Raw genomic sequence first — 26,023 nt, 5'->3', positions numbered from 1 at the left:
ATTTCATTAACCTGTATGGATTCTCACAACTGATCACTACCCCTACCCACAATTGACTGGATCTTGACCAGCTCTCCAAACAACTATTGTAACCCTTCTACCTTCCCTGACTCTATTAGCGACCATTCTCCCATCTCTATCTTAAGGCACTCTCCTCATCTCTCTAAGCCCCATCTCTGCAGAGATTGTAGGAAACTGATTAACTTTTCCCCTGAAACCTTAACTATAGACTCTGCCATCAACTGGTCTTTCCTAAAAACTCTCCCATTCAGTGACACCTTTACAAAATTCAACCACATTTTCCTTGATGTCTTAAACTGTCTTGCCCCAACTCTCAAAATCAGAATCAAATCTAATTTTGCACCCTGGCTCTCCAAAGCTACTTATGCTTTGATGCATGAAAGAGATGCTCTATGGAAAAAATGGTAAAACACTAAAACTCCCACCTTTCTCCAAAGTTATAAGCAGCTCAGAAATTGTGTAAAAAACTTATTTTGGATGAATGCCAATATTTCACTAAATTTCTAGGCTTTCACCCAAATGATCCAAAAAAAATTCTGGAGTACTATTAACTCCCTTCTCCACACTGGTTCTCCTACCATCCCTAACACTTTCCCCTATCGCTGTCCCACTGAAACTGCAGACTTACTCAACAAACACTTCATAGACAGCATCTCTAAACTCCTCTGGTAACTCTGCTCATCCCAACTCTTCTGTGTCACCCTCACCTCCCCCTAAACCTCTATTCTCCTGTGTCTCTCAGCTTTTCACCTTGCGACCTGTTTCTAGTAAATATATCAAATCCCTGCTTCTTAAACTAAAACCACATCCACTGATAAACTCCCCCCTCAATTTCTGAAAATTACTGCTGACTCTATTCCATATCCTGTATCTATCTTAGTCAACCTCTCCATTCAGGAATCTACTGTACCGGAAATATGCAAAGCCTTCTATACCACTCCTCTGCACAAAGATGGCAACTTTGTTGAACGCTCTAACTACAGACCAATCATTATTCTCTCACCACTAAGATCCTTGAAAAATGTATACATACTCAACTACTGTCCTGTCTCATTCATGAAAATCTCCTCACCCCCTCGCAACATGGTTTCCACCCTAAACACAGTACCTTGACTGCCTTACTATCCTTTACTCAAAATGTTGCAGAAGCTAGGGACAACAACCTTCTCATCTCCTGTCTATTCCTTGATGTCTCTAAAGCCTTCCCCACTGTCTCATCCCATCCTTCCTAAAACACTCTCACACCTAAACCCCTCTCCCTCTACTCTTGGCTGGTTCCAGTCCTACCTTACTGGCAGCAAATAAGTTGTTAAATGGCAGCAGGCTTTCTCACCCTTTATTGCTGTTCAAACAGGAGTACCCCAAGGCTCCATACTTGGACCGCTCCTTTTCAACATTTTTACCTACATTCATCCTGCAGTCTCTTATCTGTAATACAATACACAGATGGCTCTACTCTCTTATCTATCTCCAATACTATCTCTGAACTACACAAACTAACACAGAATTCCTTTATCTCTGTTGAAAAATGGCTCAGAAATGATCAACTAATTCTTAACCCGAAAAAACTCAACTCCTTCTCTTCCTACCTCAGACACTCTCTCACCTTAAATCCAACTTTTTTCTTTCCTCCCTAGATGGCACCACTGTCTCCCCTGCCTCACACACCAAACTCCTTGGAGTAATAATGGATGACTGACTAAAATTTGACTTGCACATACAACAGGCCATCAAAAAAACCCACCCAAAACTTGGACTACTTTATAGGAACAAAACAATTCCTCACTACTGCCACTAAACGCACTCTTGCCCAGGCATTTCTCTTACCTAGTCTTCTATACGCTTCCCCCATCCTTACCAATACCCAAACTACCTCAATGCAGAAACTGGAACAAATATACAACAAAATTGCCAGATTTATTCTAAACCAACCACTCTTGTTGCATCACTGCCTCTCACTAAATAAACTTCAGTGGCTAAAATTTCCGCACCTTCTCCTACAATCACAACTCCACACTACCTTTTCCATATTCAACAACCGCTCTGCCTGGCCTGCTCTCGGATCCCATGTTACTCTCTACTCTCCTCCCCCGGCCTCTCCGGAGTGCTGATCAGCATCTTCTCTCAGTTTATAAACCCAAAAGGAATACTGGAAAACTACTTTACAAACACTGCGTCACTAAATTGGAACAAACTCCCTCTCCATATTAGATCCAACCTTTCCTTTCCCTGTTTTAAAGAGGAGCTTAAATCCCACCTACTAAACTTAAAATTATGCCATTGCCTTGACCACACATAATCTTAGTCATTCCTATTGTATAACCTGTTGCATCTCTTAACTTTCTTTCTCTGTTAGTAACTTCTGCTTAAACTAACCTCCTAAACCCTCAGCTCTACTACTATAATCCTGCTATAGCCCCCTCCTTTCCCTCCCCCTCCTATTCTCCACACTATTAAGACTCCTAGGGCTAACACGCTTAAATACAGCTGATTGATCACTCTCTAAGAGGAAGCGGTACTTACTTTAACATGATTACACCATGTTAGAGTTCTGCTCTGTAGTCTGGTCTACAAATGTGTACGATAAAATGGGGTGTTATAACTGTATTTACTCCCTTGGCTAGAACGCTGAACTTTGTTTAGTGTTCATGTTTTGCTGGCCTTTGTTAAACAGTATTAACCACATAGGAGTTCTTTCCTTAACAAGAGAGTTCTAGTAGTATATAGTGAACAAGAGAGTTTAAGCAGTTTTCAGTGAACACGCATTCAAGCATCTAACACCCCTCTCTCAATTCTGGGCTACTGTAATCTGCACCATGCAATGAATGGTTGCTTAATGTATTTCTTCTACTGCTCTATTTTAGTGGACCTGTAGAGTTGTTGTTAAGCTGAATGCTAAACTTTTGGTCGCTTAATGTATTTTCCTACTGCTTTATTTTAGCGGACTTTTAGAGTTGTTGTTGTTTAGCTGCAAGTTAGACCTTTGGTCGCTTAATGTACTCTTCTATTGATTTATTTTAGTGGACCTGTAGAGTTATTACTAAGCTGAAAGCTAGACCTTACTGTATTAAAGTATCAGTAGAAACTGCATCTACCTTGCACATGTTTGTACTAACCTAAAAAGCATATTTGGCATAATAACATGTGTATTCGTGGCTAATGTGATTTCAAATGTACTGTCTTTACTAATAATTTGCTTAGAGTGTGTGTTAGTCCTACTGCTTACATCACCACTTTTTCTCTCCCTTTGTGTACCCAGCACTACAACTGCCTGACCTGTACTAGGTCTTGGGTTTATTACCCTGTCCAGGATTGCTGCCTCTTCCCCAAGCTAAGGAACATAGCCAAACCTCTTTGGGCATCTTTCCCCTAAAGGATACAAGAAAGTACATTTTATACTGACTGTTACTTAAAGATACACTTGTTATTTTCTCCCCAGGTGCATATTGTAAACTCCATAGCCAGGACAGCCAGCAGCCAAACCCTTCCCCCCTCCCAACCAACAGAGTTTCCACTCTTATAGCCTCCTTATACTACTCCTGTGTCACCCTACCTTAACAGTTTAGGGCTGCTAGCCCTGCGAGTAGCCTTGGTTACAGTACAGCCTTTGCCCACTAGGTGGTACCCTCCTCCCAGGTCTTTTCTCCTTGCATAACTTTTCTCCATTGTTATAAATTTCTCTTGGACAACCACTCTACACTATATTTACCTATCTGATAGACCCATTTTTACCCCACTTCTTACCATATATTTCTCAACTGCACAGTTCAATATCTCCTTTTAAAACTTACCCTAACAATCAGCACTCCACTGATTGTTTTCCCTGCATTTTGTCCTTCTCTGGCTCTTCCCTCTCCATTTGCCCTGTGGGCTCACTCCACTCCTCTACCCTGCCCCCAATTCCCACCCGCCCCAGTACTCCTAATCTTATACTACCCTAACCACACCCCCTACTTAGTTGGCCATTCCCACTAACCACTTTCATTCTATCATAACTCATCCTTTCTACACACCCATCCCCCTACTCCCAATTCACCTGCATTCAATCTCCTCTATCACCACACCCATATTCTCTTAACTCATCTACTATGCCAGCCACAATGTATCCACTAACTCCCACCTTATCTCCAAAACCGAAACCATTGTACTACCTCATACCCCCACTTATTATACTTTATCTTTTCACCGCCTATGAATTCCACTACCTGCCTAACTCTCAGCATCCAACATCAATTACAACCACTTACATCCAAACACACACCCCTCCATCAATACTACCCCACCTCTTCACCTATTGCACTACTCCAAAACCTCTCCATCCTATACTACCTACATACTTAAACCCAAGGACTAAGAACTTTTACCAACTCCTACTAAAGTTCACCAAGTTCATAAGGAGTATATTACCTAACCTCATAGCTGACAGCGACATCCATCCTAACCCTGGCCCAAACTCACCAGCTACCACTAACCCCATAAATAGAACTCCTACCAACATAAGAAGCTCACATAATGCCCCCAAATCATTTCTAGTCTGTCACCTAAATATCAGAAGTATAAATAAGAAACTCCACTACCTGCATGCCCTCCTAGACATGCACTCCCCTGATGTATTCTGCCTTACAGAAACCTGGCTCAAACCCACTATCCCTGATAATGAAATATTACCCACCCCCCAAGTACAATATAATAAGACTGGATCATAAAGGTAGAAAAAGAGGTGGAGTAGCCATCCTATATAAATCCTCTCTCGAGATATCCGCAATTAGCACCCCACAAGACCTAATAACTGCCAACACTGAAACAATCATCTCAAGAGTCCAACTTAACAAAAACAAATCTATAAAGATAGTATATAGTTATATTCCCCCGGGCAATAACATAAACACCTTAGAAAGCACCCTCCAATGGTTATTCTCCACCCACCCCCAAGAAACAATCATTCTTGGGGACTTCAACATCGACTGAACAACTTGTTCAGCAAACCTCTCCACCACCCATATTAACTTACATGGTTTCTCCAAAACTATTAGTACCCCCACCAGAATCAACAAGCCCAACAAAAAGGAAAGCATCATAGACTGGATCATAATAAATAACAAACCTCAGTTATACAAATCAGGCACCCTACCTGAAGACATGAGCGACCACCTCCTAACCTACATATTCAGGAAAAGAGATGACATGCCTCACCAAACCACCTTTAAAACCCTTAGCTATACAAAGAACTTTAACTTAAATAGTTTCCAAGCTGATCTAAGCTCATGCAAATGGGCCAATCTTAAAATACTTCCCCTTGACTAAGCAGTCTCGGAATTCAACACTAGATTCCTGGCCATCTTAGACAGGTATGCTCCCACACGTAGAATCAGAACCAAAACCAAAATTGCTCCATGGCTAACCAATACTACTAGACAAAAATTTACTGCCAGAAATACAGCATGGACCTCATGGAGAGCCACCAAATCCCCACAAGCCCACATAACATTCAAACAAATAAGAAATGAAGCAAAAAGGTCTATTGTGTTAGACAAGCAAAACTACTATTTCAATTTACAGCAAAAGCACCAAAATCAGCCTCAAAGATTCTGCTCAGGTCTGAATAAGCTGCTCCACCCAGGTAAATTTTCTACCCCCACCCCCTCAGCTACCTTACAACTACCCCCTGAATGTGTTGCCAATACCTTTAACACTTTTTTCACCGAAACTGTCAAGTCCCTAGCTAATAATCTATCTCCCTCCTCCTCTACTACAATCTCACCTACTCAGGTGACCCCCCCCCCTTAAAATTTGACCTTATCCCCACAGACTATATCAAATCTTTACTTAAGAAGTTAAAACCTACCACCCTGGCAGCCAACCTACTTCCCGCAGAGTTTCTACAAAAGACTGCTAATGTAATAGCTTACCCTATCTCCATCTTAATCAACCATACTATCCAGGAATCCTACATCCCCTCCATCTGGAAAATTGTTCATATTATTCCACTTCATAAAGGATGAAACTCCACTGAACTCTCTAATTACAGACCTATAGCCATACTATCTACCTTAGCCAAAATAATGGAGAAATGCATACAGAAACAACTTTTAGCCCACCTTACTCAGAATACTCTCCCAACCTCATCCCAGCATGGTTTCAGACCAGCCCATATTACAACCACTGCCCTTCTCTCCTTCTCTCACACACAATAAATCACAACCGTAATCAGAACCTGCTCTCTTCTGCCCTCTTCCTCGATCTATCAAAAGCATTCGATATGGTAAATCACCACCTACTCTTAGACTCTCTCAAATCACTGTCCATAGATAACCCAGTAATCAACTGGTTCCACTCTTACCTGTACGGTAGACACTCTCCAAATTCCGTATCACAGAACCCCAACAGTTATCAGATGAATAAAACACGCAAATGGTACCAAGATAAATAAGTGTCACGTTCCAACTGGTTAAAAATTTATTTAATATTGTTGTACAATAAAAACAGGTTGAGCGCTTTCATCTACTGTCTGTAGATTTCATCAGAACAATCATCTTATGTGCCAATCCCTTTTATACTAATAAATTCCCACCCTTAGTAAAAACAATTGAATAATTACTATGAACTGTAAATAATTTAAAAGAACATGCACAAGTTAATAGTATATACACAAGATGACATATAATTCATAAACAGTCTAAGATACAGTGGGAAACTGTCAATTACATATCTTCTTCCTATAGCAACTGTATGTCCTGTTATTGTTGTAAACTAATAACTGATGTAATACACATGCTAAATGAATAAATAAGAAAATGTTGACTGGAACTCCTAACTAAAATACTCCATGTGGTGATACTAATGTATACTACCAAAAAATTCATCATTATATTTGGTGTTTAACCTAACCCTAACTCTGAATGTGTATCGTTACTCAGTTCTGTTGTATAAAGACTGTCTAAGTCTGTTGTACATAATTCTACAATAATATCTACCATATATATATATATATGCGTGTGTGTGTGTGTAGGAATGTTTGTGTCTTTTGGCTTTTCCCAGTTAGGGGTCGCCACAGCGGAACTCCAGTCTGCTAATGATTGGCAGTTGATTTTTACGTACTGGCTTGCCAGGCCTGACGCACAACCTTCAATGAAGGTACGCCCATTCACGCATGTCTCCACGCAGAAGACACTCTAGCTAAGAATCGAACCAGACACCATCTTACTGTGAGGTGACAACACTACCACAGCACCACTACCGCGGTATCATATATGTGTAGGAATAGATGTACAGAAATGAAATAAGATAAACTATGTCTTGATGAGAGGTTTGGTGGGTATGTATTCATTTAATCCTGGGGAGGTTGGCTGCATTCAACCGTATTTGCCATTTAATTTCTTTCTCCCCTAATATGGCTTTGATATTACCCCCTCTTGGATTATTCTTAACTACTTCAAGAATTGAAAATTGAAAGGACTCACATCCAATACTATTCTCCAAATGTCTGCATAAAGTGTTGTTTTTGTCCTTTCTTTTGATGCAATAAAGATGGTCATATATCCGATTTTTAAATCTTCTGTCAGTTTTCCCAACATAATAACTAGAACATGTTGTAGATTTTCCCAAATATATAACATGTTGGGTCTGACAGTTCCCTCTCTTAAATCTGATTTTACTCCTAATTCCATTCTCCAAATATATCTGTTTTTCCTCCATAATGGCATGACATTGGTTACAGTGCCCACATTTGGTAGTGCCTTCCAAAATTGAAATGTCTCTCATGTTGGAAGTTCTAGATTCTATCATCCTTTTGATGTTGGCCCCTGTTTTGTACACAAATGTGGGTCTGTCTCTAAGTCTAATATACACTCCTTCATCGCTAGTAAAAATATTCCAGTTATGATGTATAATGTTCTTAATTTCACCTACAAATGAACTAAACTCTAATATATATGCTCTATGAAATCCTGTGGTGTCCGACTTGTTGTCATCTGTACCCTGAGTATTGATTGCATTACCCAGGAGGGGAACATATTTGTTTCCCCGCTCTCTGATCACATATCCAGTTATGTCACTTATTAAATTGTCAGAGTATCCTCTTTTCCTGAACATCTCACCAATGAAATTAATATCCTTAACCATGTCTTCCTGCAATGTAGTCATTCTGGCTGCCCTAATACACTGCCCTTTGATGATACTTCTTTTCTGAGTGTGGGGATGATTGCTGGTGTATTCAAGATAGGAATTACAGAAGGTTTCTTTCTGATATATTCTGGACTGAAATCCATACCCATCACTAAAGATGTATGTGTCCAAATAATTTATACCCTTCCTACTGAAACTTTAAGTAAATTTCAAGAAGGGGCTTGTATGATTTAAATAGTCAACAAATTGGTCTATAGAATCATCTGTTCCTTTCCACAACAAAAACATATCGTCCAAAAACCAGACATAACACACTATGTGTTCCTTCCAATGGGTACCCATAATAAACCCTTCTTCCCAGTCCAATAACACTAAGTTGGCGTAGATGGGGGCACATGCTGCCCCCATAGCTTTGCCTTGTAACTGTTTGTAATATTCACCTTCGAAATATATGAAATTATTATCCAAAACTATGTTCATGAATTCAGATATGAGATCAATTCTGTCCCAGTCAAGTTGTGAATATTTGTTGACACTGTTGTTAAATCTAGACATACCATCCATCTTAGGAATGCAAGAGAATAAATCTATTTATATCAATGGTCAAAAATAATAGATTGTCATCCCATAATTCTGCTTTAAATCTACCCAAGAAGTCCCAGGAATCCTTAATTAAATGTGGGACCCTCTGGTAGATATGTTTTAACCATTGGTTGATAGCTTTTCCAAACGGAAATGTCTTACTCTTGCTTCCTGATATAATAGGTCTAAAAGGTGGATTATGAATACTTTTGTGTATCTTAGGTATGCCAACTATAGTGGCTAGAACCGGATTGTCTACCTCAAAAATCTGTATATTTCTGAATCAATACGTTTGTCAAGTAAATATTTTTCTAGAAATAAATCAATTCTTCTATGAGCTATATTAATTTGGTTGAGTGAAGACGTCTCATATTTACCAGTTTAATTCAATATATCAAATATTTTCTGAGTATATTCGTTGACATCATATAAAACAATTCCCCCTCCCTTATCCGGTGTCATTATCCGGATATCGTTGGAGTCACATAGTTCCCAAAGGGCATTTTCTTCTTCTCTACTCCAGTTGTTGTTCACCTTAACCCTTTGTGAGTTGTTGTATAAATCATATATTTTACTTGTCACTACTTTTTCAAAAATGGCTAAGGTGTTATGCATGGGGGGTGTAAAGTCACTTCTTTTTCTTAAACTGTAGTCCCCTATCAAGCTGATTTTGAAAAAATAAGCCTAAATTTAACTTTTTCATGTAAAGTTTGAATTCTACTAAGGTATCCACCAAGTTAAACCTCCTTTTAGGTATGTATTTCATCCCTTTCAAAAATATTTTGAAGTGTTCTACATTAACCTGTTGTGTGTATAGTTATATATATTAAAATCTCCCATGCTGTGTATTACACCATTAATTTGAATAACTGGATGGGAGACAACAAGCTGTCCTGTGGAAAGACAATCTATCCCCCCTTTTACCTGTCACCCTTGGAGTACTCCAAGGTTCTATTCTGGGTCCCCTCCTTTTCTCTATATTCATCAATGACCTGCCCAAAGTTATCCCACATGCAACTTGTATAGAGTATGCAGATGACTCTACGCTAATCTGCTCTGTCTCCACTCCCACAGAATTACAATCCCTATCCCAAACCACCTTCAACAAAGTAGAGAACTGGCTTAATAATCGTTGTCTCTTATTGAACCCAAACAAAACCAAACTACTACTTTTCTCTCCCACCCATAAGCTAACATCACCAATAATTAGTCTCTGCTAACAATGGCACCATAATTGCTCCTGAACCTTGCACTAAACTACTAGGTATGATCATTTTAACAATCTGAATTATGATGCCCATATAGACAAAACCATAAAAACAGTAAACAAAAAAATAGGTTCCATGTATAGGATTAAGAAATTCTTAACCCCAACTGCCAGAACCACCATAGCTCGCACACATCTTCTGTCATCCCTTCTCTATGCTTCACCCATCCTCACAAATCTAACCAAATCAAACCTTAAGAAAATCACCAGCTGCTATAACAATATAGCTAGATTTGCCATAGGCTCAGCATACAGAACCCACCTCTGTCAAAATCTTCGCAAATTAGGCTGGCTTGAACTACCCAATCAGATATACTATAACCAACTCGTAGTTACTCATAAAATCCTCTACCAACCTACCAGTACCCCTATTCTGACTAATATTATTACCCCCTATAGCAACCTAGCATCCCTCCGCTCATCCAGCAGAATGCTAGTACAAACGACCAAAGCCAACAACTCAGCCGGAGATTCCTTATTCTCCAACTCTGCTGGAAAAAAAATGGAACTCCCTTCCTGCTGAACTAACCACTAAATGCTCTTTGCCTCAATTCAAAATATCTCTAAAGACACACATGCACAATGGCTGGCTATGTCCATGTCTAAACCCTGACTAACCCATACAATAATCAGACTGAGGTAAGACAAAGCAATAGTCATGCTCATGTCTAAACCGTGACTAACCCGAAATATACCAAGACACAATTAAACCAAACTTAGCTCACAGATGTGATTACCCTTATTTATTTTCTTCCCACACCCTCATATTATGTATTTCTTTACTCCATTATATGTCTCTAATTTCCATTATCAGGAAAATAACTTATTATTCTGCCCACACTAAATAAACTCCTTCTTGCCTAACTACCTTCTCTTAACCGTCATCCTTACTTTCTAACTGAAAATCCTTTTTCTTTTAGACACACTTCTCTTATGCAATTGTTTTCTCTGTATATTTATTCCATCACCAACAATGTTTTTTATTTCTTATCTAAATGTAACCTTAATTTGAATTAGTCACCGTTTGTTGTTAAATGTTCTAGATTTCTCTGTAACCTGCATTTTAAGTGTTACAATTTTTTTTTTAATGTGGAGCTTTTCTTCCCGGGCCTCCGCTGAAAATGGATATGTACCCAGTCAGACTTTCCCGGTTAACAAATGTAAAATAAAATAAAATAAATATATCTTTTTCCCCCAACTTCCTATCAATGTCTGTACATTTTCCTTCTTTTGAAGAATGATTATCTTTTTGTTTTTACTCTTATATGTAGCAAATTTAGACCACTGCTATCAGTGCAGCCCTTAATGTTCATATTTTTTTCTTTTGTTTTTCTCTTTATAATTAATTTTGTATTTGCATTGTTATTTTTAATAGTTTTTGTCCTGTATGTTTATCTTTGCTTATGTTTGCCAGGGCTCTTTCCCCTAGGGTTTCCACTGAAAATGGGTTGCTTACTATCAGTGCAATGCAAATAGTTAGTAACCTTTTCTTTTTTACAATTATTTTGTATTGTGATTGTTATTTAATATTTGTATATTGTCACTTTATCTTTACTTATGTTTGCTAGGTATTTTCCCCTCGGGTCTCCGTTAAAAATGGCTTTGTTTGCAAACTCAGTTGAACTAACCCGGTTAACAAATGTGAAATAAATAAATAAAATAAAGATCAGACAGTCTGGTTCCATTGGCAAGCTCTAGTCAAATGAGTGGACCAAGACTGGCTGCTCTGAGCAACCATTTACAAATGTTACCTCACAGAATAACAGTGCATGGACTACCATTAGATTTCTGTGTGGCATAGGGAGGATGTGAATCCATGCTAATGAATAGTATGATAGCTTACTTCAGGTAAGATGTTTGCATTCATTGTGAATGCTAGGTTTTAAATAAATTATTTAGTCTATTAATTAAATAGTGCACTAAAATATTTATACATATAGTTTCTTGCGAATGGGGCTGTTCTTTTTTTCATTTAAAGGCATACTTTTCATGTTTTCAAACTTGAAAAAAAAAAGATAAATGGAAACCGCACTCTTGGCATTTGCTGTTTGAGATATGTCTACAGGTGCCAGGATAACGAGCCTCTTTTAGTTAGGGTTTTAACATGTTAGCATACATAGTTTGACTATAAACTTCTCTTATGTTAGTGCAATTCAAAACAAAATATTGACATATTTTATTTTTGACTTCTTTCTATTTCAGTTCTGTACAGTGTATCAGCAAACCTTGAAATGTAATTATTCGTACTGTGATAAGTACAGGCAATAAACACAACAGTCTTTTGTAAAAACAAATGTTTTATTGCAGTAAACATATAACTGGCAAGTTTTTATCAGTCGGAACTGAAATGAAGTGACAAGTGGAACTTAAAACATTCAGTATTTTAAAGCAAATTTTCATATGCAGTACGATTTTAAAGCATGCAGTGACTTTCTTGACATAAGTTTGACTTAACTGGAACAGTACTGCTGAACTCATGAGCGGTTTACACTTAACTTCAAACATTTATTTAGTATTTAACATTAGTTAAATGTACAGTTTCTCTCCCCCTCGGTCTCTCTTTCTCTCTCTCTCTATCTCTCTCTCTCAAAATCAGTAATTAAATCTACAGCATCTCTCTTTCAAAATGGCATTTAAGTGTACAGTCTCTATTTTGAGGGCTCGTACTAGTAAGGGGTCACATGAATGTGATTCTTTATCACAGTCACAGAGATATGGATGGCTACAGGTCTCTTCTACCAGATCTCATCACGCAAATTGAAGCTAATCAACATAAGTCTCTCTTAGTGGGTCTTCGAGTAGAGATGAGACATAGAGCAGGTACAATTTGCATACAGTCTCTCACCAGACCTCTTAATGGTGAGTGGTAATGGTGCTGGACTCAAAGAAGTTTAAAGTAACATACAGTGCCTTAACCCAGGTCTGATACTGGTGTGTGGCGATGGAGCTCTTACTGTGTACTTTTAAATAGTTCTTACCAGTCAGACACATAAGTATAGCATCCTGGTAAGTCATGATCTACAGTCAAGGCAATTATGTGTGTCATGCATAAAACAATAATAGCACTGAGACACTACTAAAGTCTTTGGGTTGTATAGACCAGTATTAACTTTTTTAATTAGTGCAAGATGCTTATTTTGCCATAAAGAAACAAGCAATTTTTTGAATACTGGTTTATGCAAAAAAGTCTTTAGCCAATTAAATGTCTCTTAGTCAATATCTTAGTGAACAAACTAGTAATATTCTCTGGTTCGCCACCTCATTGTAGAACATTCTGTTCAGTACATAAACAACAGTATTCTGACTCAGCATTCCTTCTAAGAATTTATTGTTCTGCTCTTCCAGTTAACAGGATTTCCACTACCCGACATACAACTCATAAGGGAAGACACCCAACCTTAAATGGCCTCACTGCATCTTGGAATATTAGAACTCCGCTGACTTCTACCATCTTGTCAGTGGACTAAACTTAAATAGGTGGCTAACTTAAGGTGTCATTCATTTATTAGAAATTGAGTAAATTCTCTTAAAGGGACCCAGTCCTAAATCCTGCTTCCTAACCTCTGCTGCTACAGCTATAAGCCCTTTGATATTTTACCCAGCCCAAATCCCTAGTGTGCTTAGCGGTCCTACTCAGTTTTATAAAGTCCTACCCACCTCCCTTGGTAACACTCGACTGGCACTCCCAGTGGGATCATCACACTCTCTTACAATGCAAAGAAAGTCAGGCATTTAATGAGTTTACTACAATGTGTTAATAAAATTCTTCTGGTACTTCTGACAGTAAGACTTAGTCAATCACCATTTCAAAGATGCTAATTTTCAAACCCAACAGGTGTCTAGTTAATAGGGCCAGCATTAGACTTTTGGAAACATAAGACAAGAAGACCCTAAAAGAACCAACAAAGCCAGGGCCCACCGCTAAATTAGTGGACAGTGGACTCACCATATCCACAGTAATATTAAAAGAGTTGGGGCTTCCATAAAGAATTAGTACATTCAGAGGCCTTTGCAGCACTAACAAAAATTAGAGCATCCCCAAAATGATTCAAGGTGACAAGTGGCTACAGAAGGTTTAAACGTGTCAAGAGATCTCAAATCTCAAGACATAATTTTAGCAGGGCCAGTCACCTGGCAGTGCAAACTTTGGCTGTAGGTGACTGTGACTGTTGATATGACATGCTAACCCCATGTGCAAAAAAAAACGGGGAAAAAGGCTGTGAATGGATAGATGGATGGATGGATGGATGGATGGATGGATGGATGGATGGATGGATGGATGGATGGATGGATGGATTGTTAGCTGGGTGTATATAGTCTTTTCATCACTCTTATGCTCAATTCAATCTATTTCTTTTCCTTTTCTACCCCTTGCTTATACTGTCCTCTGAGAATACTACAAACTCACTGCATTTATGTCTGTGCCTATATTTTGTACCCATGCAGTGCTAAATGCTTATCTGAATGATATGTACTATTTGTACCTGTATGTAGTATTCGCTGACTTCAAACCAAACTGGGCCAGAAATTGGTCAGTGTAACCAGTGTTCTACCCCAGTAAACAAACAAACAAATATTAAACAGATAAGGACAGACCAAATCCAGGGGGCCAGGCAGATCAAGATGCAGAGGTTCCAACAGAAAAAAGCTGGAGGAATCAAGCTGGTTTGAAGTCAGAAGCCATGCTAATGAGTAGCATGATGTCTGTCTTCCAGGAAGGAATTTTCCATTCATTTTGAATGGTAGGTTTGAGGTAAATTGTTTCATTAGTCCATCAGCCAACAAATGTACTGAAGAATAATTACACATAAAGTGTCTTGAGAATGGGAACCTTCTTTTTTAATTGTAAAGGCATATTTTTAATGATGTTAAAGCCTTTCCATTCATGTTTTAACAAATGCAGTAGATACAGATTTAAAAGACCTACTGAGATTAATAGAGTCAGGATACCTCAGAAGACTTAAACTCTACTTCCTGGCATTCAACGTTCAAGTTTCTCCTATGCTCTAACAACTGAATTTATTTCTCAGTACAACCACAGGCACTACAGAATTTTAAATGGACAAATATAGGATTAGTCTTTAGAATTCTCCATCTATCCAATCACACTATTACCTATCTGATCAATTAAGTATATGGAATACTATAGCAATAACCCACGCCTGGGTGTGGGTAATGCGGGATTTACCCACAGTTGGCGTGGTTTGGTCCTGAGGGTGAAGCCCGAGGGACCAAACAAAGACAACTGTGAGTAAATCCCACATTACCCACACCCAGAAGTGGGTTATTGCTATTATACTATGACATTATTTAAGAAAAGAAATAATTACTTTTCTTAAATAATGGCATTGTATAATGCCTCTTTGCTGCCCTTCCGCAGCTGTCTGGTATCCGCGGCAGTTCTGATGTACTGCGCATGCCTACGCAGTACATCAGAGCTGTGGCCAAAAGCAACGGAGAAAGCAAGATCTCCATTGCTTTTTACTGTTTTGCTATGTTAAATGGGTTTAACATAGCGAGACAGCTTTAAAATAAGCAACGGAGATCTCCGTTGCTTATTTTAAAGCTGTCTCGCTATGTTAAACCCATTTAACATAGTGAGACAGGTTTAAAAAAAAAGCAATGGAGAAAGCAAGATCTCTGTTGCTTTTTACACACTGTGTCGCTATGTTAAAGGAGTTTAACATAGCGAGACAGCTTTAAAAAAAGCAACGGAGATCTCCTTTGCTTTTTTAAAACTTGTGTCGCTATGTTAAACTCTTTTAACATAGTGAGACAGTGTTTTAAAAAAAGACTTATACTAATGGAAAAAGTCCGGGCGACTGGACCTTTTTCCATTAGTATAAGTCGATTTACAACGTGCACGCTGGCCAATCAGTGTGCACGTTTTGGAATATTAATGGGGGGTCATGGTATAATGCACAACCTTTATTTTGTCAGTTTTAACAAAAATATCATAAGAAAATAGCTTACTCTGGATAAAAGATATCCCTTTGAACAAGGGGATTTCTGGCAACTATAGGGTTTTTTGTTGACTAAAACCAGTTAGGGGTGCAATCACTATCAAGTCGCTATGTAAAGAGAACTAGATCTAAAGTTTCCCAGTTTTTGAACAGGACTTTGGAATGTCTTGGACCAGGTTCATCCCTAACAATGCTAACATATTCCAAATATTAAAAACCTATGTTCCCTGCAAGTGGACTTTCTGCTACATGAAACATTCCACATTCTCTCCCAGCTATCATGTACATAAAATGCAATAAAGCAACAGTGAAATATTTATATTCCACTAAAATTATTCCGTTATATAAAAACATTTTCTCTTAGTCTGAGGCAACAGGGAAATTAACAGGTTGCATACATTCCCTGTACTTAGGAAAACACACTGCAAGTTACACTGGTCATTTGTTCTATGAAATATTAATTCAGTGGAAAGCCATTTGGAGTGGTTATGTAGCTACGGAACATTAGGAGCTACTGACACCTAGAGGTGCAATGCAGTATACCATAGACCAATCTGATAGGTTACACTGCATGAGCATTTAATTGCTTCTTAATAGGTGAGCATATCAGGCAATCTGGTTTATTGCATCAGACATGAATGACAGGATTGAGTCAGTCACAAAATAAACACTCTGCTTGTTTACTACAAAATCCTTCCTCTCTCTTTCTCTGTAATTTAATTGATATATATGACATACATACTTGTATGTGTGTGCATATTTCTAAAATTCTTGTTTTTGTTATTGCCGCTGTGATACATTTCTATTCAGAATTTCCACCAAAGAACATGTCAGCTTTCCAAGTAAACAACAGAAGAAGCATTTTGGCTAATTTGCAGTTAATTTATGCATATTTTTAAAACTATTTGATTTTTTTAAAACATTTACATAAACAACCAAATTGAAAATAAGTCTACAGAGTCTCAAGGAATGATAATTATATTACAAGCTAAACAGCTACAGACACAGCAGATTCACTACACTGATAATACCCATTGAAGAAGCCAAAAACCAGCAATCTCAACTAGTTCTTTGGCCTCTAGTGGAGATTCTGTAAAACTCTTGAAGTAGAAAGTTGTAAAGTCCTTCCGTGTTTGGTTACTATAGTTAGTAACTGAGACTTTATCAGTGAAACATAATTTTTGTACCAGGTATGGAAAGGAGTTAAACAGGACCACAGTGTGTAGGGATACACATACCCAGGCAGTGGATGGAGTATTTTACAGTTATGATGATGCTTTCTGTAAAATACTTCCTCTTGTACAGGGAAGAAGCAAGAACCTTGCCTCTCCATTCACAGTTTAAAAGACACCTTTCTGTCATTCTTCATAAGCAGGGAATACTAGGACAAGACCAAATCTTGTACTAAGGAAGGTTTAACTCCAGTGAAAAGAGCCATGATAATGCCACTGGTAATAACTTTCGATTAAGTGTAAAAGGAGTGGTCATAACCATGCGGGGGTTGATATTTTGGCTCAACCAGTTGACTGCTGACTTTAACATTTTGTGGGAAGATTATCCTGTGACATTGTTCCAGCAGTAGATCCAGCAGAAGTGCTTATGAGAAGAAGGTTAAACAAATAACAGATGTCCCTTGGACTGTATAAAGAGAGACATTATGAATTTCTTGAGCTATGTACCCCAGGCCAGCTGCTTCACAGGCAGGGACTAAAGGTTGAGGTGTTTCAATCTGCATCAGTAACAAGGTTACAACTGTTACATATTATGTATCTTATATGAATATTGTACTGTTACATCATTGTACTCTGTGGAGCTTTGCTTCCCAGGCTTCTGCTGAAAACGGGCTATTTTAGGCCCAGTCAGACTTTCCCGGTAAACAAATGGAAATAAATAAATAAATAATGTCACCTCGAGGCTGGTAAAACAAGATGACAAACTTGAGCTCATTGTCCAAATTACCATAGGCAAAGTCCCATACCATATCCTTACTAGTTATAGGTCCTGTGTATGACTCAGGAAACCCATAATTCATACTTAAGCTTACTAGAGATACTCACCATTCGACCCAATTCCATATTCATGAGCAACTTTAACTAACACACTATATATTGACATTCAGACATGACCCCAAACCTGCAGGCCCAGATATTCTTAGACTTTGTAAACACTAACACCCTGAACTTAATAGTCTGCATGCCCACAAGTGGAACAAATATACTGGATCTGGCCCTCACTGACATGGGATAATAGTGAAGCCTGCCCCCCTCTAGTGTAATGTCTTCCCTGGTATGGTTGGACCGTAAAGCTGTCTCCTTTGAATTAAAAATAAGACCTGTGATCCCAGCTAACCATGTAGCATTTAGAAACTATTCTAAGGAAAACCTCCTATTATTAAGTGACAACCTGACAAAATTTCAAGCCTCCTCAAAGCCTAAGAACACAGTTGCCTAAGCGGAATTGTTCACAGATACTCTATACAATCATGCTAATAAATGCATAGAGGCAACTGTGCCTATAAGAAATAAGCTCAGAACAAACTCAAAAAAAAAATCCAGCCTGGTGAAATTCAGACATCAATAGGCTGTACAACATAAGGAAGAAAGTCATAGTAAAAGTCATAAAATACAACACCCAGCAGGATAAAAACTCCCTCATCAATTGAAAGAAACTACTCACAAGGCAAATCAATGCCAAATTTGAGGTACAAATAGCTTCTCGGGCTAAGGACAACCACAAGGATTTCTTTAGCTATGTCTGTAACCTGTATGTGCAAAGCTGTAACATACAGAAATTTCATCTGCTGGCCAAAAAATTAATCTTCAGTTTCACCGCCTCTCCCTCACTCACCCCTCAAGAAATACCATCAAACATACCCCCCCCCCAACTATCACTAGGGAATAGGTCTTAAATGCACTATTGAAGGTCAAGAACACTGCATCAGTGGACCCAGATAACATTCCAGGTTCCCTCCTAAATAACATGAATCATGATATATCAGGACCACTGGAGTGATTATTAAATCATAGAATCCAGACATACTTCATGCCAAGCAAAGAACTGCATTAGTTATCCCCTGCATAAAGGCAGGCCTTCTATGGACACCAGAAACTACAGACCCATTACTCTGACTTGTCTCATATGTAAAGCCATGGAAAGAATTATCATGGAAATGATTAATAATAATATTGGAAATGCCCAGACACTGGATCCAACTCAGTTCATTTTTTCAAGGGACAATAATTCCTACTGAATCTGGTATACTTCTTCTAGAAGGTCACCAGTGCAATGGAGAAGGGTAATATGGTGCATACCGCCAAACGTGGCATGGCCAAGGTATTTGATACAATACCCTGCTCAGGCATTGGAAACACATGAAATTTGGTATAAATGCCAATGTTACTTGCTGGACTACCAGCTGACTCTCAGATAAGACCCAGGAAGATAAGATAGGGGAGACCACCTCCACAAAGAGGCCAGTCACTAGCAAAGTTCTTTAGGGCTCAGTGCTGGGTTCTCTCCTTTTTGATATCTACCTCTCAAAAGTCAAGGCTAAAAAAAGGGCCTCTGGTTGGCCAAGATTGCAGATGATTGCAAAATGGGACCAGACATAGAATCCCCCAAGCCACTAATATCTTTCAGAAAGGGCTAATACAAACAAATAACTGGTACCATAGACACAGTTTAAAACTCAATGCCAAGAAATGCATAATAGTACTATTTGGGAAGTTGGCTACTCCAGGAAGCTACCTCATTGATAACACATACCTAAGACTAGACCCAATATTCAGGGATTTGGGGACACATGTAGACAGTAACCTGGCCTTCTGCCAACATGTGTCTTATGTAGTAAGGAAATCATTCTATTTTTCTCAGCTTATAAGCAAGGGTATGGCATCTAGGTCCATGGAAGTCATCGTTTCACTCAGCCCTTATCAGACGCAGTGAGTTCAATGTATGTACCTGACCAGGCTCATGCAACAACTAGAACTTCTACAGGGTTTCCTCCCAAAAAGAATACAGGGTGGTAACAACATGTCCTCTGCAGATTGCCTCAAAGCTCTATCCCTACACTCTGTCTCTGACCAACTGTTGAGAGGTGATCTATGTCCGACATACAAGACATTTCATAAGATGCTATTTACAGTATTTACAAAGTTGAAATCATGTACTAAGTAGCTATAGGAGTTGCAGAGAGCTTGAAGCCACTCTAGGAAATAGTTATGGGAGTTATAGAGAGTTTAGGAACCCAGGAGAAAAACCTCCTTGGGGCATTTATTTAAATGGAATTAGGTAGGGTGAAAGCAGGTGCATTTCCATTTGGAGGACAGGTATGTGAAAAGCTGGGTTTGAAGTTTTCTGAGTTTGATATTGTCCTTAGTGTGGAAGGGAGAGCATTCCATTTCTTGCCTACTGACAAAGAGAGAAGTTGGCCAGCAGGTCATTTAAGTTTGTGGATAGTAATTAAGTTTTGGTGTTCAGATCTGAGAGGTCTATTAGGGGTATAGGGAGGAAGGATATTTCTTAGAGCTGGACATTTATTTGGGTGAAATACAAGTCTGTGTTCTGTGGTAAGTTGGAGGTAGTCTAGGTAATTAGTGAGTTCTAGCCAGTTCAGAGACTGAAGGGTAAGGCAGTGATGGGTGGAATTTTTAGATCTGGTGGCAAATTTAGAGATCTTATTATAGCAGTTTTCTAGTTTAGAGGTGATAGAAGAGGTCAGGTTAGTTAGAAGAGGGGCTCCGTATAACAGGGATGGGAGGAGGTAAGTAGTGGCCAGAGTAGGCCTAGTAGAGTTGGAGAGAATGAGGTTGTTCCTGTAAAGCATACCTAATGTTTGGTGGGTTTTCTTTATATTTTGTTGAATATGGATATCAAACTTGAGGTGTTCGTCAATAGTAATTCCAAGAAGTTTTGCAAAAGGGACCACTTCTATAGGTGAGCTGGTTTGGCTAAGGACTTTGAATGCATTTTTGTCATAAGAGAAAGTCTTAGAGGGAGGGAATAGTAGAATTTTTGATTTGTTTGGATTTAGTGAGAGGTGGTTTTGGTGCATCCAATTCTCAGTAGTTAAAAAAGCAGTTTGGGTTTTAGTCAGCAGTTCAGGGAGGTTTGAGGCACAGCAAACTAAACTTAAGTCATCTGCATATTGAATAATTTTGACATCAGGAATAGCAGTGTGAAAGTTATTGATAAAGATGTTAAAAAGCATAGGTCCGAGGATGGACCCTTGAGGTACGCCTGTTGGGGTAGGTAGGCAGGTAGAGGTAGTATTCTTGCATTTAACTGCCTGAGATCTATCCGATAGGTAACTAGAAAACCAGGATAAAGTATTTGGTGAGAGATGTAGGTTTGAGAGATGATAGAGAAGGTGTTTATGGGAAACACAGCACAGCTCCTCGTTGTGTCCTGCAGAGTGATTCAAGCAGCAGAGAGACAAATGAGAGACTTTAAACAGATAAAGTATTTTTTCTCTGCTTTCTAACTGCGACTGCATTTTCTCACCAAAAAACGAGTTTCTTGCTTACCTATTATCTCAATAGCATTGTTCTTATATTTTAACTGGTTTTGCACTTCTAAAAGTCATTTTTGTGTTGCTTAACTGTTGTAGGCCACACACTCAAGTGCGCTAGCCGTTTAAAGCATTTACAGTGTTTCCTGTTTAAGTTTCTGTTGTTTGTGCAAAAAAACTAAAAAAAAAAAATATCTTTGTTTCTCGCCTTTTCTAAACTAGAGTAGTCCAGATTTCAGGTTTGCTGAATTCTGGGCTGTGGTATAGTTCCTGTGTTGCCCATATCCTTACTTGGATAGGAGGAAGCTTCTCTGTTCACCAGTGAGAGTGAGGAGCTCTGAGCAGCCTATCTGTCCCTGGAGGAGTGGTCTCAGCCCAGCAACTAGTAGCTTATTGGCCTTTTTGGGCTAATTCCTATCTCTTTCTAGCTCCCTACCTTAAAACCTGCATTTGCGCAGTTTTGCGCTTGTTTCTAACTCAGCATAGCTCCTCGTGGTGTCCTGCAGAGTGATTCAAGCAGCAGAGAGACAAAAGAGAGACTTTAAACAGATAAAGTATTTTTTTCTCTGCTTTCTAACTGCGACTGCATTTTCTCACCAAAAAGCGAGTTTCTGGCTTACCTATTATCTCAATAGCATTGTTCTTTTATTTTAACCATTTTTTGCACTTCTAAAAGTCATTTTTGTGTTGTTTAACTGTTGTAGGCTACACCCTCAAGTGTGCTAGCTGTTTAAAGCATTTACAGTGCTTCCTGTTTAAGTTTCTGTTGTTTCGTCAAAAAAACTAAAAAAAACACAAAAAATATCCTTGTTTCCCACCTTTTCTAGAGTAGTCCAGATTTCAGGTTTGCTGAATTCTGGGCTGTGGTATAGTTCCTGTGTTGCCCATATCGTTACTTGGATAGGAGGAAGCTTTTCTGTTCACCAGTGAGTGGGGAGCTTTGAGCAGCCTATCTGTCACTGGAGGAGTGGTCTCAGCCCAGCAACTAGTAGCTTATTGGCCGTTTTGGGCTAATTCCTATCTCTTTCTAGTTTCCTGGCTTAAAACCTGCATTTGCGTGGTTTTGCACATTTTTGCGCACCACGCACCATCACGCTTTTAAGCAGGTTTAAAGTATTCCCGGCTCCACAAAGTCTGCTCTTCAATTTTTCCCTTAGAACTAGTCAAAATCTCAAAGTAAGCACTCAACCTACCTTCTACAGGGCAGCATTTTCTAATTCCTCAGTAAAGCACTAACATACTATAGCACTACACTCCCTTATACTATCTAGAAGTACAAGGCTCTCTATTTGTCCATTCCGGACAATCAACAAAACAGTTCTTTAAACTATCCAGGCATGTCCAAAGTGCAGTTTCAGGTATACTCTCCAGTCCAGCTGGTGAATCTGGGAATCTTGAGGCAATGTTATAATTGCCTTATGTACACAGACAACTCTCCTCCTTCCAACAAACTCAAATGTATGTAAGAGATGCAACTATACAGCCAAACTGGAGGCCGAGCTCTCTCAACACAAGACTGGCACAATCAGTCATGAGGACAAGGAAACCACCCGCACCACACAACCAATCTCACATAGACCAATCATATCAGCAAACAAGACACATAAACTCTCAAAAACATACTCGGAGGCTCTAAACAAAAATCTGCCAAAGCAGCAGAGACCTCCAAAGCAGACATCCAAGCAACCGCTACCACCCAACAACATCAGTGTGCCACACAGTCGCAGCCCTTAAGGCTACATAACACACCAAATACACTAGTAATAGGAGACTCTATTATCAGGCACACTGATGCCCCGCTCACCAGACTGAACAAGGAGAAGGTCACTGTAAGCTGCTTGTCGGATGTGAGGATCCGCCACATAACACAAGCACTCAGGTCACTCCACAGCAGGTGCGGATATGACTCTGTCATTGTCCATGTTGGTGTGAATGATCTGAGATGTACCTCCTTGGACTACATGAAAAGAGACATAGAGGAGCTCTCGGATCATGTAGCCCAGGCCGGTATGACCCTGACTCTGAGTAGCATCTTGCCCTCACCAAGAATGTTGCCACAGTATAAGGACAAAATGATCAATTTTAACAATTGGCTAAGCTATTGGTGTCATTCAAAGGGGATCCAGTGTCTGTCAGCCTGGGATGACATGCTCGACAAGCCACGTTGCTTCGCTAGGGACGGCTTGCACCTGTCACCCTTATGCTTTTGAATACTGGCTAAGGCTCTTGCCACCCCCATAGTCCCTTTTTTAGGCAAGGCTCAAAAGACAAACCCACCTCCTTAGAAAATACAAGAAACAAAAAACTAAGGGTAATACTACTCAATGCCAGAAGTCTAAACCTCAAGATGCATGCACTCGAGGCACTCCTTAGTATGGAGAAAATTGATATCTGTGCAGTAATAGAAACCTGGTTCAAGGCTCCAGAGAGCACCCCAGCACTACCAGGATATAACTCATACCATTCTTTTTGGCCCCAGAACTCCAACCGAAATACTAAAGGCGGGGGAGTATCCATTTTTATCAAGGATACTCACACCTCCAGGTTAGTGGCACTGCACGAGGCATCGGAGACCATCAATGTGCAACTAACAGTGGGCAAAACTGCTTTTCAGTTTGTAACCTGCTACAGATCACCCACCTTGTCCCAGGACCCCCACTCGGCATTCCTGAGAACATTGGAGAATATGAAGGTCCCACCAAAGACTATGATATTGGGGGATTTCAACTACCCAAACATTGACTGGGAAAACTACTCAAGTCCAAACTCCTTTGCCCAACGGTTCCTGGAATTTATAAATTCAAACGCCATGGAAAAACTGGTCACCACTCCCACAAAAGGGGACAACATATTGGACCTGGTCATCACCAACATGGGGGCTCAATGTTCCACACCAGAGGTAAACCCCTTGTTGGTAAGATCAGACAATAAACTAATCACTATGGTCATCCACATCCCGACCCCACCCCCAGCCAAGGAAACTACTGTGAAAAACTTCTCAAAAGCAAACTTCACACTCTCAAGACCAAGGTGGAGAACTTCAAATCACCTGGGCTAATGGAAAATGCAACCCAAAATGCAGAATCCTTCACAAATGTATTCTATGAACACCTACAGGAATGCATGGATTGTGCCATCCCAAGTAAAACCAAGACTCACTCCTCCAAAAACAGGAGACCAGTCTGGTGGACCCCAGCCATAAATAAACTTTACAACAGAAGGAAGAAACTATTACATGATAGGGCAAAATCCCAAAAAGGGAAGGCATCCCTGATCAGTACTAGCAAGAAACTTCGATCCCTCATAAAATCATCAAAGGCTAGCTTCGAAAGAAAAATTGCCAAAGATTCTAAAGATAATCACAAGGCTTTCTTTAGCTACATCAAGAATTTGGGTGGTAACTCCCAAATCTGCTCTGAGCTGGTGCAAAATGGCACAATGTACACTGAACCCACTGACATTGCCAACATCCTGGCAGACAGGTTCAGTACAAACTTTACCCCCTCCCAAAAAGACCTGTGTCTATCCCAGAAGTATGCAGTCCCCCTGACATCACAGACACACAGGTGAAAGCAGCCCTTTCCAAAGTAAAAAACACAGCATCAATTGGACCGAATGGCATCCCAGGCTGCGTCTTACATGAACTCCAAAAAGAACTAAACCCTCACATAAATTCCCTGTTCCAACTCAGCCTCACCACAGGTTATGTACCCAAAGAGTGGCGTACAGCAATGGTAATCCTGCTCCACAAAGGAGGCACCACAACGGATCCCGGGAACTATCGCCCTATAAGCCTGACTAGCCTGGTCTGCAAGGCTATGGAGTGCATCATCATGGATCTCATAAACAAAGACATTGGGAACCTCCAGACACTGGACCCTACCCAATTCGTCTTTGTTAAAGGCAGATCTTGCCTCCTAAAACTAGTTGACTTCTTCAAAACAGTTACTAAAGCCATAGATGAGGGAAAGGCAGTCCACACAGCCTACTTGGACCTCACAAAGGCCTTCGACACAATACCCCACTCTGATATCATAAATAAGCTTACCAGCCTAAATATCAACCCATTCGTCACAAGATGGGTTGCAAACTGGCTCAGGGATAGAACTCACATGGTCAGAGTTGCGAGTGCCATGTCTGACTCTAAACCGGTTACAAGTGGCATCCCACAGGGCTCTGTCCTGGGACCCCTCTTGTTCGGTATATACTTCTCTGAGGTGCAGGCAAGCATGGGAGGACTGTGGCTGACCAAGTTTGCAGATGATTGCAAACTGGGAGCCATAATCGACTCTCCGGCTGACACAAGCATCCTCCAGAAGGGTCTTACAGAGACAGATACCTGGTGTCAGAACCACGGCCTTAAGCTAAATGCCAAAAAATGTATAGTCATCCCCTTTGGGAAAACAAAGTACCCACAAACTACCACATAGGAGGTAATCCGCTAAGTACGGAAGAAGTAATTAGGGATCTGGGGACCCAAGTAGATAGTAACCTCTCCTTTGACACTCACATTGCCAAAGTGGTTAGAAAAACCTTCTATATAGCTCACCTAATCAC

This window comes from Protopterus annectens, chromosome 6.part0 (assembly GCF_019279795.1).
Source record: "Protopterus annectens isolate FY-2018-M chromosome 6.part0, PAN1.0, whole genome shotgun sequence".
NCBI lineage: Eukaryota > Metazoa > Chordata > Ceratodontiformes > Protopteridae > Protopterus > Protopterus annectens.
The sequence above is the reverse complement of the archived record's forward strand: the minus strand, read 5'-3'. Positions refer to the sequence as shown.